General features: G+C 34.0%; 1 long non-coding RNA gene and 1 pseudogene across 1 annotated transcript in view; one reads left to right on the forward strand and one right to left on the reverse strand.

Annotated features, from left to right (window-relative positions):
* Window positions 1-751: 751 nt before the first annotated feature.
* On the reverse strand, window positions 752-2,703 carry LOC125655691 (putative nuclease HARBI1; annotated as a pseudogene).
* A 3,002-nt stretch (window positions 2,704-5,705) lies between these two features.
* Window positions 5,706-19,469, forward strand: part of LOC130047668 (uncharacterized) — a 129,690-nt gene continuing 115,926 nt past the window's right edge. Inside the window, exon 1 of the long non-coding RNA XR_008796486.1 lies at window positions 5,706-5,832. This is a non-coding gene — a long non-coding RNA (uncharacterized LOC130047668). The remainder of the gene's footprint in view (window positions 5,833-19,469) is intronic.

The following is a 19,469-nucleotide window of genomic DNA, read 5'->3' on the forward strand; positions in this document are numbered from 1 at the left end:
GAAGAAAGGCAAAATCACAGCACGAGCATGGGGTAGACTTAGTATTAAAATGTATGTATGCATATCATTTGTCATTTACAAATTAAATAGCGGGGGTTGGGGGTTGGGGGGACTATGTTCAACGGTTTTAGATAGAATTCTGCTTGTCTTCCGGTGGCTTATTTTGTATCTGAGTATTGCGAAAAAAGTTCGTTCAAATCAACCTTACAGCCAAAGCGTAAAAAATTGTGGCGTGGATCTACTGTAACGGGATTTTCAGTATTCCCGTGTATCTCCGTGTTTAAAAAGAATAACGATATTACTGAGATTTACTTTAATAAGTTAATGTACAGTAACTACAGACAGTAGAAAACTTTATTTTTCTTTTACCTGCTTTGGGTTTCATATCCGGGATTTTTTACCTTAAGGTTTCAATCACTTATGAAGTCTTATAATTTTGTATCTCAAATTAAGTTTCGGAACAATGTTTTGACCCTATTGTTAGGTCACCCGAGTAAACTCGGGTCATTTGTTGCAATTGGTCTGTGTCCGTCGTGATCCATGGAAATGTTTGTATTGTTACCTGATTAGAGGCAATTGCATACATATACATGAGCCTTACAAAATAAATCTTTATGATACCCATATCAGGATGATATGGAATCAGTTATTTTTTCTTATGTTGATGACTATTTTTGTTTATGTTGATAACATTTTTTTTCTGTTGATAATTTTTGTTCTTGTTGATGAATACAATAAATGATAAAAAAAATGTTTATTGCTAATGCATTTGTTCTAATATATAAGAAAATAGATATATAGACCATTTAGAGATGTACATATATATATATAACAAGAGCAGAATGAGCATGGTCTTTTACACAAGTTACATTATCTACATTCTGTTTGTAATTTGTAGTCTTTTAAGTGCTCCCTGGGCATCATTCTGAAGCCATGGATAAACATTTACATGTCCTTGACCATCTTCATCATCGGAATCCTCATTTATAATGTCATCCAACCTGTCATTCTGTAAAATGCATATATTGTGAAGTATGCAAGTACAAACTACAGTTTTACACATATTCATTTCACTTTTGATGTTGAGATACTTTAGTCTTCTAAAGCGCCTTTTTAATAATGCAAATGCACGCTCAATAACTTGTCTTTTTGAGGACAACTGCAAGTTGTATCGCAATTGTTGGCGGTTCATATGGCCAGTATCTCGGTAAGGCGTAAGGAGCCACTGCTTCAGGGGATACGCTGCATCTCCTAAAATATGGTACTGTCCATGTGCACATTTTTCAAATCCAGATTCCCAGAGAGTAGAATTTTTGAGTACTTTGGCATCATGTACCCTCCCGGGCCAGCCAACATTAATATCTGTAAACTGTAAGTCATGTTTACAAACTGCCTGAAGTATTATCGAGTGAAACTTTTTCCTATTGTAATATGAATTGGCATTCTGTAATGGTGCTTCAATTGGTATATGGCAACCATCAATGGCTCCAATCACACCAGGAAAATGATATGCTCCCATGTCATCAAATTCCCTTGTAATGTTGGGAAAATCTGCTACATCTGGCCATTTTATGCATTTGGTGAAAAAAGTATCAATCACAGCCCTTATAACATGCTTTTTGTTCTTAAGTAAACAATGTTCACTTACACCAAAGCGGTCACTTAGTTCGCAAATAGTTTCTTGAGAAGCCAGATACCTTACAGTCATTAGAATTTTTTTCTCTAATGGAATTGAGGGTCTGCCACCAGAAACAGTACGTGTACTTGATGCTGGATGAAGAGCAAGATTTCTACACAAAAGTTCAAGAGTTTCCCTGTTTATCTTGAAAAAAACGTTTAAAAGAGTCTGATTGTTGTCTCATAGTATCTCTTGCACTTAATCCGGTCATCTCTTGCACTGAAAAAAAGAAGTATAAGTTTAATCAAATATCCAAAAGAAATTGCAAGGATATACCTGATGATGTGGTTAATATACCAGAAGTTTTATTAACCTCTTACTCAAGAATTTTGAGGAATGTGAACTTCAGTTTAATGGTACATGTAAATTAACAAAATTCTTTACACAATTATTAATATTGTCCAGGTAAGGTGACCCATGGCTCAACTGTCCTTGACACAAAGTCTGTAAAGGTGTACATACGGAAGCACATTAATACTTTGTTATAACAAACTAAAAATAGATACTGATGCGGCTCTAATGACTAATATGCTTCCGTATGTACATATAGATTTTTTTTTTTAATAAAATAGGTCTGTGTAATTTGGCCAATACATTTGTATACAATAGAAAACAGCTAATATACAGTTTGCCCCTTCGGTAATAAATTTTAATGTCTGTAAGCCTTCTTTTGGCTGTGCCCCCCCCCCCCCCCCCCGTCTGATTGCTTCCCAAACAACTCTCGCTGCAATGGCTATGGAGGGGATAAACTGAATTTCAAAACCGCATGCAAATGGATGTGTTTTAATAACATTACAATATACTTTGTGTATATAACAGTACAGGGGTAGTCAGAAAAGTAATAAGTACATTTGCTGATCTAACATACATTACACATGCTCCTGAAATGGCAAAAATATCGTCTAGGTCGTCGTCTTCCTCGTCACTTGCGAGAAAATCATTCATCGCAGCTACACTACCGATAATGGCAGCCATTTTCCGGTTGAATTCTCACTTGTTTCAGCGAGACCGACCGGGTCATTATGTCATGTGATAAATGTGAACCGGGTCGTCACCCGGATTTCTGAAACAAGTGCGCCCATAGCCTTTTACGGAAAATGCTACTACGATCTTTACTACTTCGTTATTTGACATGAAAATGAATTTAAAGTTTGAAATAAACGTTAGAAATCGAGAAATATATGTTAACTAAATATTGTAACATGGGATTGAAGTAATATTCTCCCTATATAAACTTTTGCTGAAATTTGATTTCATTGATAAAGAAAACTAACCAGAGTGCACTGAGGCATGCAGGAATTATGGGAAAACAGTGGATGCTTCAGAAAATGGCGGGTACGGATGAAGCCATCAACATTCCTAATTTCCTTTAATGGTTTATATGATCTCATAATCAAAATGGAATCCAACAATTGCATAAGCTGTGGGAAAACTTTTTCATGTTCCAAAAAACCTGGAAACAAGAAAAGTCTGACTTCTAAATTGGTTAGGATTGACAGAACTGTGAAAGATGTTTTACAGAAAGACTTAGGGGTAAAGGGGTAAAGACGCAGTGCTCAGATCGTCAACTTTCTGTCTCCACGCCATGTGTATAAACCGGGTTTTTTTCCCACCAATGCCTTATATGGTAGTGGGCCGTTCTTATTTGCAAATTAGGTAAGCGTTCGTTTTTGGAAAACAGCAGGGTGTTCCGATGGCAGTTTCCGGTAAAATGGCAGTCAGTTCGAATCGAGAAAAGTGACATTTCAAAATGTTGAGTTTTCAATATTATTATACGATTTTTTTTACAGTGTTAAGGACTTACAAATTACCAATGAGGTTAGTTGTATATAAATTTAACTTTAAATGTACGCGTTTATTCTTTGATAAGTTTAAAATCGTTTTGGAGCGATTCCGCAATTTTCTGCTACGTTACGGGTATATGGGAGGTATTCTAACTGTGGTGAGGGCCTGTCACTACCCTCACACTACAAATATTCTGACAATCTAATAAATGTGTAGAGTGGGAAATCGAAGATATGATAGATGTTCGCTGATATTTTGTAATGATAATTTTTAGCTGAGCACTACATAATTTACAGTGGCGGATCTAGTGGGTGGGTTTTATTTTAACATTATCAACCAATTTTTTTTTAGCAATTGCTATTTTGCGGTCTTTGATTCACCTCCACTTTTGAGAGAATTTTCTGGATTCGCCAATGATTTTGTTTTCAAGAAATACAACTCTCTCCAAGACTAAATGTATCATTGAGAATATATTCCGTAAGCTTCAAAAGAAACAGTGACATACCAACGAAGAAAACTAAAAAATTCGGATTACGAAGGTGATCTGACCCGGCCCGGCCCGGTTTTTACTACCCATTTTACCAACTATCCTAAAAATCTACCAGAGTTGTCTTTCTTTATGAAGCAGAAGACACTTGCTGTGAAAACAAAAATGGATGCCGCGCCGTGAAGAACAGTTCTGAGTTCATTTTAGGGATATTTGCAGGTACTTACTAACTTAGTAAAAACACAGGAGTCGGCAATTTTATCAATAAAGTTGAAATGTATGAGAAATGGGCATAAATACTACCACTGAGCTTCGCGAAGCTTAGTGGTAGTATTTATGCCCATTTCTCATATAATTCTACTTTATTGATAAAATTGCCTACTCCTGTGACCAGACCGCGACCGGGATTCTAACCCGGGCCCCCTGAATCTCTAGTCAGTTGCTCTACCAACTGAGCTAACTGACCAACGGTGATCGAATGCGGCTGACCGCTACACATAAAACAAATGTATGGGATTGTCGACCTTTACTTCGCCTGACGTAACTTTGAGTGCGTTAACACCAGTGGCGGATCCAAGCAATATTGAAAGGGGTGGGACCTATGTGTGTACTTTTTGCCACCCAAAAAGGGGATAAAGACCACGAAATGAGAAAAATTACTTTCTTAAAAAACACTCAACCAACTGGGGGTGTGGGGGAGGCCACGGCTGTCTGTTAGGGAGAATGATGGAATATTAAAAGGGGGTCAAGGATTTAAATAGAATTCATAATATTGAAAATCTTTTTCTCAAGAACCACTGGGGTATAGATCTAATATGGCATTTGATATAAATGTTCAAGATGTTGTTTGAAAGTTTGGCCTTTATTGTGTTCTAGGAGTAAGGACTAAGGACTATTAAAGGATTATAGGAAATTTTGATTATTTATGCACACCAATGTGACCATCACCCATTAGCGTGGGGCAATATAGGAGTCTAAAGGTTTATGTAGGAATGTATTGTAGTATAGGAGAGAGGAGAAAATCTTTGGCTGGACCGGGAATCGAACCCGGGACCCCTGCATTACTAGTCAGGCGCTCTAACCACTGAGCTATGCAGGCCGATATCCACGGTCCGTATAGTCCTAATTACTACATTCCTCCCTCCTTAAGATCAATTATAATATTTCTCTTTTTATAATTGTCTTCCAATATCAACTCAGGTTCATTTCACCCCTGGCAGGCCAACTTGCAAATTCAGGGGTGGTCAACGGCACCAAATGTAGTATAGGAGAGAGGAAAAAGTCTTTGGCTGGACCGGGAATCAAACCCGGGACCCCTGCATTACTAGTCAGGTGCTCTAACCACTGAGCTATCCAGGCCGACATTCAAAATCCACACATGACATATAATTCTTAAGTTGTAATGCCATATCCTTATGTAGACTAGTATAGATTCCAGTTTGTAGACACAATGATAATAATACCTGTTCATACACTGTGTACGCTCAACGGTTCTCAGATGGGAGCTGAGCGATTTTTTTCTACCCACTGGTACTGGTACCGGTACCCATTTGATTGGGGAAAATAGCGTCAAAATCAAACAAATTGGGAATTTTCTACAAATGTTTCAGCAAATGATTTTAGCTAAAAGAAAAGAAAAAACGAGAACAAAACAAGAACTATTCATCTCTTTACAAACTTTTTACGGTAATATTTGCTGTTGTGAGACTAAGGAATCGCTGTAGGATTGTTTTAGAATCGCTGTAGCTCTACAAAACACGCGCGCTGCCATGATCTGTAGGAATGAGAGTACCAAACCCCTGGATGTTTACACCGGATATAGTTTACCCAAGAAAAAGCAGAGGTAAAAATGAGTGGGTATTGCCTGATTGGTGGAAATGAGGTATGAAATAATTTTCATTTGAAAGTAACAATATAAGGGATTGAAATAAATAATGGGTTGAGGAAGTATTGCAGTTAATATATTTTTGGCACAGGAAATTATAGGGGTCTAGGTGTTAATTTTCAGAGAAGTGGTATTTGAGTGCGGAATTGCAGTAGGTTGTGAAGGAGGCAAAATTTGAGGTATAGAAGGCACGGGACGCTATATATATGTATTTTTTTAAAATTTTGGTAATAGTGCATGGAATGAACTTTCAAATGAGGTAAAGTATTTGTCTGAAATCAGTATAGTGAAACAGCGAGAGCACCAAAGGTTTGTATTGAGTTCTATGGGAAAATAATTGGTACTCTTTTCCCTATAGAGACCCCATTTCTGACTGTCATGTGATTTAAAAGTGCAGGTAGTGATTTTTTCTAGTATATTTATGAGATGGATGTGTTCTTTGAACTATTGAAAATAAAATTAGACTAAAAAAGTGAGAGGGTGGGGGAACCAGGGGGCGGCTGTATCATTTGGAAGGGTGCGGTATCTAGTAGTGGGTATGGGGTGCTGAAGGTGAACTGGCCAGAGGAGGGTAGTAAGCAGGAAAAGGCGCACCGGGTGGCTCTTATGGTAGAGATGCACCTGACAAGGTCACAGTTCCCAGGTGGATGTCTGGAGGTTAGCCATATCTGCCATAAGAAGCTGTGTGTCAACCCGATGCACTTAGTAATTGAACCACATGCCACAAACTTGGAGCGGATGCATTGTTTCCACCAGGGGGTTTGTTGTGGGACACACCTTCCACATTGCATCATATAATGTAATTATATAAGAACAATTAGAATGCTCGTGATTTACCGTATTTTGCCGAATATAATACGCAGTGGTGTATAATACGCACCCCCCACTTTGAGCCTAAAAGTTGGTGAAAAAACGCACTTCGGGTGTATAATACGCAGCAAAAATTTTGACCAAGCGGTAATCTTTATTTTATACTAATAGTGTTAATTTTCACTTAATATTTTTGCAGAAATAATGAATTCTAAACAACGCACAATAATTTGCAAACTTTTTGAGATGAGGTCTACATCGCGGTAATCTTCAATGAGAATCTTCAGTGAAAATATCAACCCGGACAAGCCTGTTCATTTCAGCAAAGCACGAGATTTTGTAGCATTAAAGTCTTAACTGACTCGATATTTCCTTTGTTGAAACTTAAAATCAATCAAATAGCCGATGTTATAAAAATAAAATTAAACAATTAAACTATCGCTTATTTTACTGTAATCAACACACCATGGTATGTACAAAGATGCAAATTATCAACTCCTCGTTAACTACGATGACTATTAAAATGTATGAAAACAAATTTAGTTAGGTATTTCTTTACCCGGAGGGGGTATCTAACAAAAGCACAATGTACTCAACAATGGCTTCGTAAAACACACGCTTTTATGCAAGAATAGTTATTTCAAAGATTCAAATTAGTATTTCATTAAAAATTAGGCCTATTCATAAAACTTTCAGTAAACCAACTTTTAGCAAGTGACAAAAATTATTTTCCAACAATTTTAGCACGTGACAAGGCATTATTGTGTACACATGCTTTAAATAATGGCGGCATGCGATGTAATGAATAGTCAGATCCAATGCAATTTGATTGGCTGTTTGTTTCATGATAATTGAATTATTTAGATATTGTAAGTATACATATCACATTTTCTGCAATTTTACGTTTCTGTAGTAATTTTCTTGAGGTCGAATTTTCTAGTTAATAAATAGGTGAACGTGAAAAGGCGTACAGTATCCGAAGCCTTGGTCTTTGAGTGAAATATTACACTACTTAATCGCCGAGTTTCATCTGGAAAAAAAGGTCAAAAACCTATTGTGGTATATAATACGCACCCCTTTCTGGCACAAAAATATTCTCTAAAAAAAAGTGCGTATTATATTCGGCAAAATACGGTAGTTTAGAGTAATTATGCTCGGGATCTCCATTTTTTTTACTCGGGCTCGAAGTTCGCTTAACATTACATTTTTCTCGGTGCCTGGAATCTGTGCAATACCCCCCAAAAAGTGCTATACCCAGAAAAAAGTACACTATACCCAATACTGCGATAATATACACAGGATATCCTCTTAGATGGGTTGAGAAATGGTTATCTGGAAAAAATGGTACACTGAATTGGTACCGTTACCGTTATACAGCCAATTCATAGAAAAATCCAATACATCCGGCGCCATTTGCCGGCGCCATTGCTTGTGACGTATTATAAGGTATACCACGCCCGATCAAATTAAAGACGATGATGTAGTTTAAATGTTGGTGGGTTTTTCTAAGTTTATAAATTCAAGTATATGTATAATTTTTTATTTTTTAATGTAAGATGATGCCCCATCACCTGTCATTTTGTCACCAAAATGAATTAAATGGATTTTTAATTTTTTTTTTAAATTAAATATCATGAATTTAACACCAGTATTTAATTATTTCAAACACTTAACACTTTTTAATCTCAAAAGCAGGCATGAGTATGTAATTTAAGTGATTAAATAATTTTTTTGCAAGACAAAATTTCTTCCTTACAAATTGTTTACACTATAAGCTATGTATATTGCTTATTTACCGGGGGGGAGGGGGGGATGCACCACAGGTTAAACAAGCAATTAATTATAACAATGAAAATAAATAACAATCATTCGGAGGTACTGATACTGGCAAAGTTAACACTTCTGCACTGCACACATCTATAATTACATTTATACATGAAATACTAATTGTAGACAGGATTTAAATTAACAACCTGATATATTAGATAAGTTAATCCAACTGTTTCAGAAACAGCTGAAAATGATATTGTTGCTTGAATACATATAAAACTGCAATCAAATCAGTATAATTATAGTTTAGTAAATACAGTATGCAAGTATAAAAAAAATATGCACATGCAGGCTCCTTTAACGTAGTATTTGTTTTCTCTTTTTTAATTGTTTTATTAGTACATACCTATTCCATTTAGAAATTCAATGAGAATTTTTAAAAGAAATGGTTGCCATAACTGGAAATTAACATATATTTATCCATTGATATGTAAACATAGTATACAGTACAAGGTCATAAGTAAGTTCCCAAAGAAAATGTTCACTATATATTTAATACAAAACCATATACTTTTAAACAATTTTTCTGACCGCATTTCTTCATCAATTTTGATGAAATAAAAAGCACTGATCTCAGAAGTATTCACAGTAGTATATAATAATTTAAGAATACTTATATGACAATATATTGTAAAGATATGACGATTTTAACACGAATCTTAATTTGAGAGTATATACTATTTATATAAGTATGTGTAATTGGGGGGGGGGGGGTGTAAGAGAAGATTTTGAAAAAAAGATAGATTTGCATTAAATATATAGAGAAAATTCTCTTTGTGAACTTACTTATGGCCAACTACTGTAGTAAGGAATACCGTTATGTACAGAAATGAAACGTACGTTACAAACCAGAGCAGGTATTTTATATTTCATTATCAGTGATATATAAAAGGTACGCATAACAACAGATTTTTTGATGAAGTTCGATGGCATGAATGAGTTGAAAAATGATAAGTTCTATTGTGTGTTTTTCAAATTGGTAAATCGCAGAGCTCAGATAAGGTGCGTATCAGCGTAAATACTCATTAAATTTTACCAAATACGCATTTAAGTTGAAAATCATGCGTATAATTACTCATTAGCGAATGTAAATACGCTTTACACTCCCAAAGTAATGCTTATTAGTCCGCGTATTTGTGATACATGTAGTATGATATAAATATGAATTATCTATTCATATGAAGTGAGGTTAGCCCAGGGATTGATCATACATGATATTTAGCGCTATGAAATACATTTGGATGACAATCACAATTTTGAAAAATTGGAAGAGTTAACTCAAAACACTATTATATATTCCTAATTGTTATACTTTCTTTCTTAAAGAGTTATTGTGCGGTCGAAAGCACAGGGAAAAAAACCCTTGTATTATCGATCGTGGACGAATGATATACAAAATTAGGTCATAATCATGTGACTTGAATGTCTGACATATTCAAATTTAATGCATCAATGATAAATATCAAATTTCAAATGACAATGAATAGTTTTAAATTAAAGAACTACAAAGGATTTTCTCCGTAAATAGCTGGAGCGGCCTTTTAGTATAAACTTTAAGTTCAAGTTTAAAGCTGACATGAATTAATAAATATAGTATAATTCTATATGTCCGCCATATTTCTCTGCTAATCCGCCATATTAGTTGGAATTTCTATTGTTATATGTATCGGGGTTCTCATGGTATATAAGGGGACGAGCTTTGGTACGCTTCACTTCACATCAGTGTCTTCGATTTACCTGTGCGGGTAGCTTCGACAGGTAACACGTACATCTCCGATACTAATTTATAGGACATCACGAAGAAATGAAATCACGTTTTGGAACACCACGCAGTGCTCAAAATTATAATAAACATATCGTACAGTAGTAAATCATTCTAAATATATATATTTGGATAAACATATATAGAATGCCTTTTCTTTACGTGAACGTGCGTACATTTGCAGTAAATATGTCAAAACTATACAAAAATGCGGAGAAATATTTCATCTTTTATCTATTGATAAAATGGAATAAGCAAAGAGTATACAATCTATACCATTCACAATTACTTCAAGTAAAAGGCAAACACATAAATACTACTGTACTTATAAAAATGGCATGTATGCTCGCCATGAAAACGCATCGAATGCGGACGACTATTTACCTGGGCCTACTCGTAATATCTGTAAAGGACCGCAGATGTACGTGTACACTTGTCGAAAATACTCTAAGTAGTAGTAAAACTCCCTTTATTTGCATAATCCATGAAACAAAACGATAAACTCCATTTGCATTCCAACAGTAAACAACATTGTCCATTGTACAGACTGCGACACACTTAGCCCGTGCCGATCAGCTATCTTCAATCAGGGGAAGTATCAGAGTTTGATGTTTACCCTGTATTGTGCATGAATCCTTATACCATATGATTTACTGGTCAGAGTATTGCAGATTTATAAATCAGGAAATCATTTAGGTACATAAATTTGCATATACAACACTGTACGAGTGTATGGGATGAGAGAGAGAGAGAGGGGGGGGGGTAACGAGAGAGATAACGACAAGAGAGAGAGAGAGAGAACCGATGATCTTGTAATAATCGTGCTCTTATTAAGACAAATGATATCGTTAATTCAATAAAAAGAGAACAGTACTAGTAACTCAATATTGCTCTCATTAATTGATAATACAGATTTCTTTGATTCATTTAAAGCACGCATTAATTAAAAATTAAACATATTTTTAAATAATGTTATTTTCAATTACTTCATTTTATGCTAATTTGGCGCTCAATAGATCTTATATATCTATGCCATTTTGCGTTATCACATTCTCCGTCGAACTCGACGCAAATTGTACTAATGCAAAATGTAATAATCGAGTTTATCATATTATGGGTCGTTATCAAACATCAAGGGGAGAGGACAAGAGTGTCTGTTACCCACCCTTAATAACAATATCCATTTTTTGTTAGTTTGTAATGCAAATAAAAGATACATTGAGTGACAACCCCTCCCCCACTTACCCCAGCTTGAAAGTTCTGATATAATAGTAGAAGACACACACCACTACCAATTAAGAAAATGGAGATATGAGGCACTCATAGTAGAGGACTCTAACCACCCCATCCGACCCCCAACGATTGAAGAAAATGAAGTGTAGGGGGAAATTATTGAGGTAGTCAAAGTAAAAGACTCTTTAACCCTTCACCCCACATTAGGACTTTGAACATCGGACAAAACATCTTGGTTTGTTTGGGTGTTTTGTTTTATTTTATTGCTGTTTTCGTTCATCTTTTTTAATTATTATTTTGAATGGCAAGAAATTTTGAAGAATCCAATTTTCCATTTTTTCCCCTGTTGTACCCCCCCCCCCCCTGAAAAATGACGATACATGTCTGGTTATTACATGTACATTTTGTTTTGCAACACATGCATGTATACTAATTGTATGGTGCATGTAGAATTGCACCCTTTACCAAGTTTTCCTTCATTTACACATTGTAAAGAATGGTAAACCAAAATCACAAAACAAAATGCATAAAGACCAAGATATTTTCAAGCGTAGGAACTTCATTCATGAATACATAAATACATGAATACATAAATACGTGTTTGCCCAACTATCTATTTTGTATTGCTTGTAGGAGTTATGAGATTGATCACTGTTCGTTATCTTCACCTTGCATTCAGAAAAATCGCATGCATGCATTGCAGGACTATAGCATTTGTGTGTTTTAACGTTTCTGTAACATGCCATAATGATTACTTTGAGGCTTGAGTGTGATTTATTCATAAATATTTTCATTTCGTAGATCTGGCGCAATGGCCATACCGCTGTACGTAGAAATTTCAAATTCAAATGTATTCGATAAGATGTTAGTATGCATAAATCAGTAAAATTCGAGTTAGCTTTTATTTGATATGATACAATGTCAATATACTGTAATGCATTAGTAGGATATGCAGAAGGCAAGAGTATAAACATTTTCTTTTTTCATTATCAGTATCCATATCTATATGATCACGAAAAAACATTATATAATTTATATCCGGATTCATATACCGATTTAGATATCAATAGAAACAAAGCTGCATAGTTTGGGAGAGGGGGTTCTAATGAGTCTGATGAAATTAAAAGAAGGAACCCAACATTTGCATTCAAACTAGATATACTTCAACATGAATTCATTTCTGCTCTGACTGAAAGCATGATTCTAAATTCGGGAACGAATCTTGCATACAAAATAATTAATAGGGGAACACATAAATTCGAGCTCCTTTGGAATTTAATGAAATGTAGATATGCACCTTTCTTTCAACACGAATTGATATGTTGTTTCGGGCACGAAAACAGGGGGTTGGGGTGGGCAGGAAGGCTGGTCTGCTTTCCCCACTTTTTTTGACAATTTTCTTTTTTCCCGTTATTCTAACATACAAAGTCAGTATTTTCTACATGCACAGTTCAAACTAATATTCTTTTTTTTTTTAAATTTGTAATGAATTCAATTATAAGCATCAACTCCTGTAAGTTTCCAATATATTGTCAATCACAAATTTTTAAATAGCTGGACATTTTTAATGCTTGAAAGCTTACATTTATATAAGTGATCAATTTTCTTTCCTTCTGTGAAATGGTATATTATAAATCGAAGTAGGACGGTCGCTCTCTCTCTCTCTCTCTCTCTCTCTCTCTCTCTCTCTCTCTCTCTCTCTCTCTCTCAATGAATATGGACATACAGAGACCGTAAATAATTATGTGGTTCCAAAAGAGACAACAAAACTATATTTTCGTTTATAAATTTCCTTTCATATGTGTCTTTGTGTAATGAACTGTTTATTGTGGATTGCAAATGTAATACACGCATTTGCACACAGATGTATATTTTCGATCAGTATTCCCTTATTTGTATATCCAAGTTTGTATATGATCATCGAGAAATTTTTAATTGTGCACGCAATATACCCAACCAGATATTAGATTCCCCATTTCTATAAACTGCAAAACCTCGACCAGACAAGCATTCAATACAGGAAAATTTTTCGACTCTGACATCTCCCCTGATTGAAGACACACTGTTTGGCACGGGTGAAGTGTGTCGCAATCTGTATAATGGAATGAGAACGTGTTGTAAAGTTCTAACGAGATACAAATGGAGTTTATCATTTTGTTTCGTGGATTTGTCAAAATAAAGAGAATCTAATATTTTCGGTAAGTGCACATCTCCGATACCTGTTGAATAGACGCCCGTATTTGATACTTTTTTTGGCGATTATACCTTGTGCATTGCATATTATGCATATGGCATGCACCTTTATTTTGCAAGAATTGATATAAATAATATATTTTATGCTCTTTGCCTATTCCATTCTATCAGTATGTAATTGGCAAATGATTTATCCGCATTTATTTTATTAGAAAATGCAAATACTTGCATGCACTTACAAGTATGCAAGAAAAGCTTTTTTTTTCTTTTTTTTTGCATTTTTGTCTAACTTGTCTAAACTTCCAGAATGTTGCATTAGTATACAATCAATATTTTGTAATTTTGAGCAAAGCATAATGTTTTAAAATGTTATTTTATTTGTTTCTCATTCCCTATATATTACTATCGGAGATGTGCACTGGTCGAGTCCAACTAGAAAAATCACCCAGGTGTGACAATCACATTTGGGGTATATACGGGTAGAGTAAATTAGGCTACCTGAAAGAAATATGGCGGATAAGATGAGAAAGGTGTACGTATTTATTACTTCATGTCAGCTTTAATGGAAGAAGTATCGTTTATCTGGTGACATCTTCTGTGCTGTGCAAAAGAACAACGATAATCAGTAAATTAAAAAAAATACACTTTTGAATTCTTCTGAAAAGCAAAATACTCATTGATTAGAAAATCAGGGGGTAAATACTCTTTGTGATAAAAAATTAACTGGAGCTCTGTAAATGTGTATCTTATAAAGTCATGTCGCCGATCCATAGGTTTCATTTTTTAAAAGAGAATATAGCCTTTGATTTATCCAAATTTTAATATTGTGTTCTCTTAGCGTATGGATAAGAATGAAACGTACAGTATTTCATGTTTTGAAAAAACGAGTTTTTCAATGCAATATATGCCTGGTGAAAATAGTATAATACATGAAACATGAAATACTGTACGTTTCATTCATCTTGCGTATTTGTAATCGAATATAAAAAATTATGAAATGTCCTTAACCTTTGTTTAAGCAACAATGCATTGTTCGAAACCTGCGTTACTGACTAGCATACGTTACCAAATCATACGACATTGTGTTAAAAATTTGTCTAACTTTGCACAAAGTATATGACCGCGTGGTTTTGAAGTAATTTATGTTTAAGAATGAAATCAGAAACAATGCAGAAATTAGTAATTGGATAAAGTTTGACGAGATCACTGATTTTGAAATCTGGTGATGTAAACAAATTTAACATGGATATGCCAATTTTTAGACGATATTGTTCCCATTTCTGAAATTGTAGATGATGATTCTGACTACATATAATTACGACATTATGGGGGGATGCACCTTATATATTGTAACGTACATTTCTTATATCATAAACTACTCAATTGTATTGAAGATCGAACTTTACATTCCGTCAATCATGATACATTATTTCCACTGTCAGAGAATGTTAGTGTCAAATATTCCAAACATTAATATATATTGTTTGTAACATACACGTACGTCTGTTAGCAATGCTAGATTGAAGGAACGTGAAATGTTGTATGAAATATCAGTTGTAAATGATGGTTTTCCTATTAGATATGATGTTTCAATGTGGTCCTATCAAATCCTTTACAAATACGATTTATAGCTTGAGAATTGTGAATAAAGACGATAGAGCATTTATATAAAAAATTATCCACCATTTTTTCTGCTTGTCAAGATGTTTTGAGAAGCCAATAAACTTTCAATTTGTGATTCCGATCCCCTTTCCTTTGAAAAACGATGATACCCCCTGGTCAACGGATATTTATTGTTAAGGCAATACTAGTTATACTTGATGATTATGATAGCCCCATATAGACAATTTCATCTCTATTCATATTTGCAGAAAATGTCACTCAACAGAGCGGAAAGTCGACACATACACACACACACATATATACCAAAATTAAGTATGGAAAATGAGTTTTGCAAACGTGAAATGTACGTTATGTGTGCGTTATCTGTTTTGGAACCCCATGAGTGCAGACACTTAAGGTTTCTAGAATGTGTATGATTTCCTTTATGTCTGAGTTTATAATGTTTGACAACAATATCTTAACACGGTTTCCATTGATGTTTTCAATATTCTGGCAGCATAATTTCGTATCAGACATTATACGTATTGATAGAGACACTAATGCAATATCACCTTTCAAAAATGAATACATGATCTCAGCGAAGCGTACATTGTGTTAATTTACTTGGTATTGAGGGTGCTTATGTTTGACATTGTGTAAAAAATGAAACGCATTATAATTACATGCATATAATTATATTTGTCTTGTCTTTTCTGCAAACATTTAGCAATATGAATAAGTATAGAAGGACAGTTTTGGAATTCTTTAATTGTTTTTTCAGAATAAAGATTTGTGTACATTAACTGAGAATTTATCTATCTATCTATCTATCTATCTATCTATCTATCTATATATATATATATATATATATATATATCAGCATAAAAAGAATTCTGAGTTTTAGCTAAACACTATGTATTATATATATATATATATATATATATATATATATATATATATATAATTTTGCTTTATCCAACGATGAGAATTTCATGCCATTTCATGAAGGCCATAATGCTGATCCCTTTATTTGTGTATGGATCAGTCATGAAAACCTTTCAGGGCCGTAAATTACATGCCTCCTCCAACTTTTGAGCCAAAAAAAATTAAAATTTAAAGTTCATTAGAATTTATGTTGTTTCCAATAACTAAGAACATGATACCTCCCTTAAAAAGCATTCCAAATCTTTCTTTTAGAATGAGTTAGTCAAGTAACATCTTAGAAGGCCCTAGAATCAAGGATTTTGCACGAAACGTGTTCAGTGTGCACAAAATGTGCTCAGCGTCTGGGGGCCTGGGCGGCCCCCAGACCCCCGCCTAATTTCCTGCCTCTTCCAAATTGAAGGTTAATTTACGGCCCTGCCTTTTTTTCTTTAAGCATGAGATGGTTGAACTGTAAGATGCGAATTGTAAGTGACTGCTCAAAGAAAAAATATATGCATCAAAGTATAAAATTCCGCTAAAAATCTGTATAATGTTATCTAGATTACGGACAGAAAGTCACAAAATCCGTAGGACAAAAAGTCACAGGACAAAAAGTCACAATGATGATTTTTGATTAGATAGGACAGATAGGATAAAAAGTCACAATGGTGACTTTTGATTAGATAGGACAGATAGGATAAAAAGTCACAATGATGACTTTTGATTAGATAGGATAAAAAGTCACGGGACAAAACCTCACTGGACTAAAAGTCACAAAAATGCTCACTAAAGCTGTTGTTCAGACACCAGACAACAAGAAACAAGCCAGCTTTGTGATATCACAGTTGTTTTCAATGAATTATATAGTTAAATTTAATGCTGAGAAGTGATTGATTTCATTTATCATATTTTTAATCCCAATAAAGGCCATTAATTATTGAAAGTAAATGATACAACTTGACTCTTTGAAGACACCCTATTGTGTATACACAGCTACCAACACATGACCCCATATCCTGTTACTGTAGCCTGTTTAACACCCCTTTGTGTATACACAACTACTGACAGAAGACCCTGTTTATTGAAACCCTATATAAACCTCCAATGACACCTCAGGCATTTGGTATTTTGCTATTTGTATACATGAAATATGTATGATTTGATGAAAAATATAAATTTCTTTGTGCTATATGGAATATAGTCAAATGTATATTAATGAGGGGGGAAAAAAGAAATAATGATACATAAATAAGTCAGTGATTTCAATGCATTGCTCTATAATAAAATGGTTTTTTAATAAGCAAACAATTTACCACTTTGTAACCACCATCATATTTATACAAATCAGGACATTAGCCATAAGAAAAATATGAATTTTTGAATCATTCATAGTTTCCATATGTTTCCAGCTCTAGCCACGTGAAGGCCTCCTTTCTGTAGAGCCATAATTTCTGTTTTTGAAATGAAAAATTTATAGCCAAAGGACCAAAACCATGAAGAGTAGAACATACAAAAAAATTATATCAAAAATAAATAAATTTTGTGATACTAACATTAACCAATTTCAGTTGTTGATAATTTGTTTTTCTACTGTGTGAAATAAAATTAGTGAAGCGTAATAACCAAAACCATAAAGAATGTAGTGGACAACAATGTAAATTACACAAAAAATCTATGGTATTTCATTAACAATACAATTTTTCTGTTTGTAAAAAAGAAAGTATTAAAGTGAAAGGACCAAAGCCATAAAAATGCACTAGATAAAAAAATGTAAATATTATATTTGTACAATAAAATTATCATAGAATTACAAACATTTAATGAAACAACTGAATTTCTTCCTAACCTACACAAGATCAAGCTGTATTCACTGGACACACCCGTCTGTCGGGGGAGGAATAAGCCTGAAAGTAACCCTACTCTAAGTTCTAACCTACATAATATCAAGCTGTATTCACTGGACACACCCGTCTGTCGGGGGAGGAATAAGCCTGAAAGTAACCCTACTCTAAGTTCTAACCTACATAATATCAAGCTGTATTCACTGGACACACCCGTCTGTCGGGGGAGGAATAAGCCTGAAAGTAACCCTACTCTAAGTTCTAACCTACATAATATCAAGCTGTATTCACTGGACACACCCGTCTGGCGGGGGAGGAATAAGCCTTAAAGGTAACCCTACTCTAAGTTCTAACCTACATATTCATTTTTTTTAATTATAATGTAGTAAATTTTGAGAACTTAGAGCAGGGTTACTTTCAGGCTTATTCCTACCCCGCCAGACAGGTGCGTCCACTGAATACAGCTTGATCTTGTGTAGGTTAGAACTTTGAGTAGGGTTACTTTCAGGCTTATTACTCACCCATTCCATTTGCATTTTGTTAATTTTAATGTTCATATGTTCTGGTCTTTAGCTGCATAACTTTTTTTTATGCTAATATAATGTTACAAATGTTTTTTTTTTCAATTATGAATCTCATATGGTCTTTTAAAATTCTCTAAATATTTATTTTTTTGTTTTGTTGTAATGGCTTTTGTTGGCATCCTCTTTTTCCCAAACAAGGATATCGTAATGAAATATATAATCTTAATGATTTTTATATGAAACGGATTGTTTTATTTTTTAAAAAAATTATAATTATGTAATATTGAAATATTTTTTATAGTATTAAGTGTTTATATTCCTATCTCTTTTCATCTATTGATCTGTTCTTTTTATGGTCAAGGTCCTAAAATATTTCATTGCTTCATTTAAAAAACAAACTAAAGATGTTTCGTGTATTTTTAATTTTTGTCTCTCGTATTTATAGTTTTGGTCCTTTGGTTTTGATATTTTTATCTAACATGAGCAGAAAATGACATGCCAATGAAATTCTTGTTTGTAAATGTAAAACTAAAGATGTTTTAAATTTTTGTCTCTTATATTTTTGATAGTTTGGTTTCCTTTGGTTTCAATATTTTTTATTTAACATAAGCAAAAAATAAATTATAAATGTAAATTTACAGATGTTTTATGTGTTTTAAATTTTTGTATGTTGTGTTCTTCATGATTTTGGTCCTTTGGCTTTAAATTTTTCATTTCAAAAAAAAAGAAAGTATGGCTCTACAGAAAGGAGGCCTCCACGTGGCTAGGGCTGGGAACATATGGAAACTATGAATGTTTAAATAAATTTCAAATTCATGTTTTCCTTATGGCTAACTTCCTTATTTATATTAGTGTGTATGTGTGTGTATTTGTGTGTATTTGTCTTGCAAGACAATTATTTAATCACTTAAATTA

The sequence above is a fragment of the Ostrea edulis genome, chromosome 7, assembly GCF_947568905.1.
Source record: "Ostrea edulis chromosome 7, xbOstEdul1.1, whole genome shotgun sequence".
Classification (NCBI taxonomy): Eukaryota; Metazoa; Mollusca; class Bivalvia; order Ostreida; family Ostreidae; genus Ostrea; species Ostrea edulis.